The sequence below is a fragment of the Cucumis melo genome, unplaced genomic scaffold, assembly GCF_025177605.1.
Source record: "Cucumis melo cultivar AY unplaced genomic scaffold, USDA_Cmelo_AY_1.0 utg001362l, whole genome shotgun sequence".
In the NCBI taxonomy this organism is placed as follows: Eukaryota; Viridiplantae; Streptophyta; class Magnoliopsida; order Cucurbitales; family Cucurbitaceae; genus Cucumis; species Cucumis melo.
Window position 1 is genome coordinate 17501 of NW_026124557.1, and position 5972 is coordinate 23472.

The following is a 5972-nucleotide window of genomic DNA, read 5'->3' on the forward strand; positions in this document are numbered from 1 at the left end:
AAACAAAGTTCCATTCGAGATTGGACTAAGAAGGAAGAAGGCGAGTCAGTATGCTAATGCCTCATCCTCAAATCAATCCTTCCCATAGGTTATTGTCCCAACGAATAAGTAATTGTAGGAGTGAAAGCTTCATATAATTCGAAAAAGCAAGAGCAGCAAGTCCAAGTAAATCAAATACGAAACAAAATACGTCATTTTTTTAGGATTAAACAAAAGGATTCGCAAATCAAAGTGCTAATGCTACAACCAGTCCATAAATTGTTAAAGCTTCCATAAAAGCCAGACTAAGAAATCAAGTACCTCGGATTTTTCCCTCCGCCTCGGGTTGTCTCGCGATCCCTTCTACAGCTTGGCCCGCAGCAGTACCTTGACCAATCCCAGGTCCAATAGAAGCAAGCCCGACGGCCAACCCAGCAGCAATAACGGAAGCGGCAGAAATCAGTGGATTCATGATAAGTTCCTCACACCAAAAGAAAGAAATGGTTAATGATACAATCAACCAATGAATTATAACTTATTATTCCATCACTAAGATTTATCCAACTAAAAATTACGAATTGAAGTAATAATATTATTTCATCGTCCAAACTACTTCAATCTCTCTTTTTTAGTTCCTATCCATCCACGTAGTTTTTGTGAATCCATACGACTTTTGTTCTTCCATTTCTTTTAAAGCATTCTTTTCATTCTTCATTGTTTTTCTTGATTTAATCTCTCTATTCATTCAATATTGAATTCAAAATTACATTACAGCCGAAACAGAAGGACTTCCATTGTAAGCCCTATCTAAATTCACAGTAGTAGGGCGGATCTCTGAATTTGTAATTCTATTTTGAGTTCGATTTTGTTATTTCACATTAGTTCAGTTCGGTTAGATAATATAGGAAAGAAAACAGGAGAAAGAGAGCTCTCAACTCCTTTACTGCAGGCCAAAAGAAAAGCATCCCAACCTTGAAAGATACGACGAATTTTGAAAGATACGAAGCATCCCAACCTTGAAAGATACGACGAATTTGCAGAAAGGATCCCCCGCCACCCTTTATGGAGCTATTTGCATGCGGACTGCATTTGACTCTCAAGGGCAGATACCGGACCCCGTGCTCAGATACAACTCCCTCCAAGTAGTAGAGAAACCCCTGACTTCCGAAATGACAGAATCCTTACTCTATATAAAAGGCTTTGAAGACAGCCCCTTACACCTCCTAAAGACGGGAAATCCTGGGGCAAGAAGACTGATAATATCCTTTTCACTCTTAAAACGAATGAAAATGAATTTACTCAATTTCGCCGTTGTCCCCCTTCCCAAATACGGAGAAAACTTCGAAGAGCTTGACAAAGAATATCCACCCCAAGCCATTTTCAGGACAGCGCATGAAGACGAAACCGATTTCACTATTTGGCCCCTCACTTTAAGAAGACAGCAAGACAAACAAGAGGAGGATTTACTACTTATTATTCTACATGGGGTCCCAGAAAGGGAAAGGCTACTTGCAGAAAGATACGACGAGCTCGCGGAAAAAAGGATCCCCGAACCTGAAACTTTCTTCGCCTGGATGAGAGACTACCCGCAGATACTAAAGCAAGCGGAGGAATCAGAAAATGAAATACTGGCGGAGCTCCTTATAGCACCCCTGTAATAGCACAACCCCGATGAAGAACAATAATACTAACCCCGATGAGAGGGCCCGATCCGCCGACGAGAAGGCCCGCAACTCCGATCGGAATATTGGTACTTTTTTAGTATATTATTTAACCAACCAAAACGGAGTCAAATCTCCCCCAAAAGAGGCCATTGGGCCCGATCCGCCGCTTCGCTACAATACCCGGAGGTTAATATGGAATTTCATGAGTCCTCCGGACAGGTTCATATTCCATTGAATGACGACTGTAGGACGGAGGACGGGAAGAAGAAGATCGACTGTGAATATGGATATAAACAAGGATTAAATAAGGGTCCGTCCGAAGGTTATGAAATAACGAGACTCAAAACAAATCAATGAATGAATTGAGAATGAAACCTATGAATTTTTGTAATCAACGACCTTGTAATCCTTAGCGAAAATGAACAAAAAGCTAGGTTTTGGGTATGGCTGGCAGCAACTTTTCATTCAAAATCTTGAATTTTTTCTCTATTATCGTTAAATAGAAAGATGAGAAAAAGGACCATTTTGCAAGAAAAAAGACGGGAAAACGCAATGAAAGAAGAAAGCCTAGAAAAGAAATGAACAGACTTTGATTCTAGTTCTAGTTTCTGGTCCGGATAAAGAGAGGAGAAAGAAATGTTTTTCACTCAATTATCGTGAAATATATATATGAGAAAAAGTCAAAAAATGCAAGAACCGAGAAAAGGCAATGAATGAAAGGATGAGTTGATCTCAGAGAATTTGCTTAAGACATGAATGAAGAGATTGATCAATGAGGATACAAAGGTTAGGACTTGAAAGCGAAGTCCTGATCCCTGAACTATTTTCAGGAGCGAAGGTACTCGTAGTTTCAGATATAGGAGAGGAGCGAAGGTACTCGACTGAGGTTAGGAAGGAGAGGAGCGAAGGTACTCGACTGATAAGGAGAGGAGCGAAGGTACTCGACTGATAAGGAGAGGAGCGAAGGTACTCGACTGATAAGGAGAGGAGCCCGACGATTATTATTCAATGAAATAACTCGACTGATAAGGATCAAAGAATGATCTTTGAATTTTCAAGCTCATTCCTTATCAAAGAATGATCGAAATCCATATTCAAATTAATGCCACTAAAAGACTGGCGTCTCTTTCAAGACACAACGGATGATCCAGCTTCAACTGAAAGGGATGCCACCTCTCCTTAAAGACGAGCCTTTCGCCTCTGGTCGCGCTATTGCTTTACCGCGTAGTGGGACTCCTTTCTTATGAGAGAAATTCATAAAGCCTCTGGGCGAGTGATGTTCCCGGCTTAGCTTAGACCCCTAATAATGGTGGGTTTGTCTTGCTTCCACCCTAACTGGAGATGAAAGCAGGTGGTAGTCCATTTTGAACATCTGACCCCGTCGCTAGGACGCTCTTCGACTAAGGAGTTGCAGGTGAGGCTGGCTGTGGTTCTTTCTTTTTCAAGAGTTGCTGGTGAAGTAGCCTCATCCCCAAAGAAGGATGAATTCAAAGACAAGTCCCAACCTCTCTGAAATCAAGAGGTGCAAACTTTTTTTTTTCAATTGGATGCTTTTTATCCACATCAAAAGTAGGATTGGTTGTGCTACTTCTCGTTCTCAGCGCTCAACCGGTTCCACACGAAAGATCCCCCGGTCCGTGGTAGTTTAATTTAAAGCCTATCTCCAAACATCCTATCACAAGAAAATAGAAGACAAAAATGACAATCAAATAAATCGTTTTTTTTTTGGAGTTTATTGGAGTTTGATTGTATAGTTTTTATTGTAGTTTGATTCTTGGTTGCCTCAACTTCTACAACTTTTTGATGGATTCCTTTCTTCTCACCTCTCCATGTGACATTGGGACGACGGGACCTTTTTTCAGCTTGTCCTTCCCCCAACTCTCAATCATGCGAATGCACCCAAACCTCTTTTCTGCCTGATGTGAGGTTTTCATATTCAATTTCATGAGTGGTCGAAATGGGTTGTATTTTCTAGTTCTATCTTTTCTATGCTCACTGGCTATTTAGCCTCAAATCAGACTTTGAGAAGCGAAAAAGAAGGCGAAAGAAAGAAGAAGATAGTGAGAAGATATAAGTCGATAAGAAAGCTCTGAAGGGTGATAACACAAGGTTAGGATTCGCTGTCGATATGGAGATCGGACAAATAGAAAAGAGCTGACGCGTCCTACCCGCTTAGTTCGCCGAACCAGGCCCCCACTCCGCGGTTACTGGATTGATTGACTGTTAGCAAACGGCTATCTTTCCAACTCCTAGCTCCCTACTGAACTTGCGTGTGCCCCTACTCAGAGCGGACTAGCTTCCCCCTTTTCCGAACTCCGCCTCATTCGCACCTCGGTGCAACTTCTCTTCTCTGAGTGGAGGGTAGGTATTGAATAACCTTTAATAAGAAGGTCAAGTCAAGTAAGTCAAGGCTCTTCTTGTACACGGATTAGTCTGATTCCCACAGAGCGGTATTGCAAAGCAAAGTTCAGGCAACGAATGGATTGCATGAGAAAGATCCCCATTATCTCGTAATTAGAGAAGTCAATTCCGTCTTGTCTTCTATTTCGGATTCCTCCGACTTATAGAAAAAACCTGATAAGTGAACCCAGGTCTCGCTACCAAACCATCCCGTGTAGTGGGATCGAGCCCGTTACGAGCACTGTCGCAGGGGAGTCCTTGGTTCCGCTTGCTCTTTCAGTACGAGGATAGAGAAAGGCTCGCGATAAGCCTTTTTTTTGAGATGAGGCGGAGTGGCTGATCAGCTAGGGCAATTCCCTTGAATCAGTGCTTTGGCTCTTTCCTTATTGTATTCTTAAATAAACTTAGCTGCCTAAGGCCTTTCTGAAAATCAAAGGAGATTTCTTGGTCGAAACCAAAGCACTTTTCTGCAATTATAAGGGGTCCAGATGCGTAGAAGGAGTCAGAAATCCATATTCACCTTCAAGGTGCGAAGCAGCTCGACTCAAAATAGAGGAGAGGGGAGAACTCGACTCCAAATTCTAAGGGCCCTTCGAAGAAACTCCCCAAAGAGGATCAAGGCAAAAGCCGATTATCGACCGGACTAGCCGCAAGGTCATTCTCAGAGGTTAGATAGAAAGCCGCTGTTCTCGAAGTCTAATAGACGGAATAGACCAATAAGAATAGGAGCGGCTATCCCAAGCGGTTAGGTGCTCTTCGATCGGGGAATCCTTTCGTAAGGTCTTCCATCTTGGATAGGTCTGAATACGACCGAGTTTACCGAGTGGAAGGGGGACCAGGCTAGGCCCAGGATAGGTTATCAGTAGCTCATCCATAAAGGTAGATGTAATTGAGTGCTTTACCGAGTAAGCGAGGATAGAAGGTCAGACATCCGAACATAGAGGCATCCGTCTCGGAAGAGTAATCGTAATCTCTCTCTGTTTTGGAATCTCAATCAGTATCAACTGACGAGGTTATCTAATAGAAAAGACCAGAAGAATTTGAGTGGAATCTTTTCGGAATTCTTATTGGATCAATGAAATGGTTTGAACCTCAAAACAAGGTATTTGAGAATATTACACGGGGAATTTGGTAAATAGCTAGCTAATACAACCTCTTCCGCAGCAACGGAGAAAGATCAGACTCCCAGACTAGGCGGCCGGCTACTTTGAAGGGAGAGCTTGTTCTTGGCAGCTTCTTCGCAGACTCTTCCTCTCCTGCAACAACCATTTATTTATGCCCACTTTCACTGGGGTGGCTTTCTTGCATTTCTGGAATGGGTTCCTGCGTGTCCAGCCTTCCGAGGGGTACGGTTCTCCTTCTCCTACGTAACGGAGATTCTTTCGAAAAAGGACAGATAAGCCCATACTAAGTGCGAGAGCAAAGAGAAAGAGATGGCGGATCCCCGGTTCCCCTGTGCCACTGAATCAACAAGAGCCACAGAAAGGGATGAGTCAAGAGGTGGTTCACTCCTTTCCCTCGTGGGTTAAGCTGCTTCGCTCCTTCACAGTCGCCCTTCAAAGACGAAATCCATATGAACCTTAAAGATTCTCTTCTTATCTTTTTCTTAGCGAAAATGAACAAAAAGCTAGGTTTTTGGGTATGGCTGGCAGCAACTTTTCATTCAAAATCTTGAATTTTTTCTCTATTATCGTTAAATATCAAGATGAGAAAAAGGACCATTTTGCAAGAAAAAAGACGGGAAAACGCAATGAAAGAATCAAGCCTATCAAAGAAATGAACATTGTTTGATTATAGTTTGACTTTGTGGTCCGGATAAAGAGAGGTTCAAAGAATTTTCAAGTCAAATGCCTGATTTTGAACTCAATTATCGTGAAATATCAAGATGAGAAAAAGTCCTATAAAAAAGGTTCAAAAAAGCTTGGTCCT

General features: G+C 42.3%; 1 protein-coding gene across 1 annotated transcript in view; it reads left to right on the forward strand.

Annotated features, from left to right (window-relative positions):
• The window catches only part of LOC127147261 (60S ribosomal protein L5, mitochondrial-like), a 1757-nt gene extending 816 nt beyond the window's left edge, over positions 1 to 941 (forward strand). Inside the window, exon 1 of the mRNA XM_051080821.1 lies at positions 1 to 941. This exon is cut by the window's left edge and continues 816 nt beyond it. The gene's annotated coding sequence lies outside the window, so the exon portion shown is untranslated.
• The last annotated feature ends 5031 nt before the right edge of the window (positions 942 to 5972 follow it).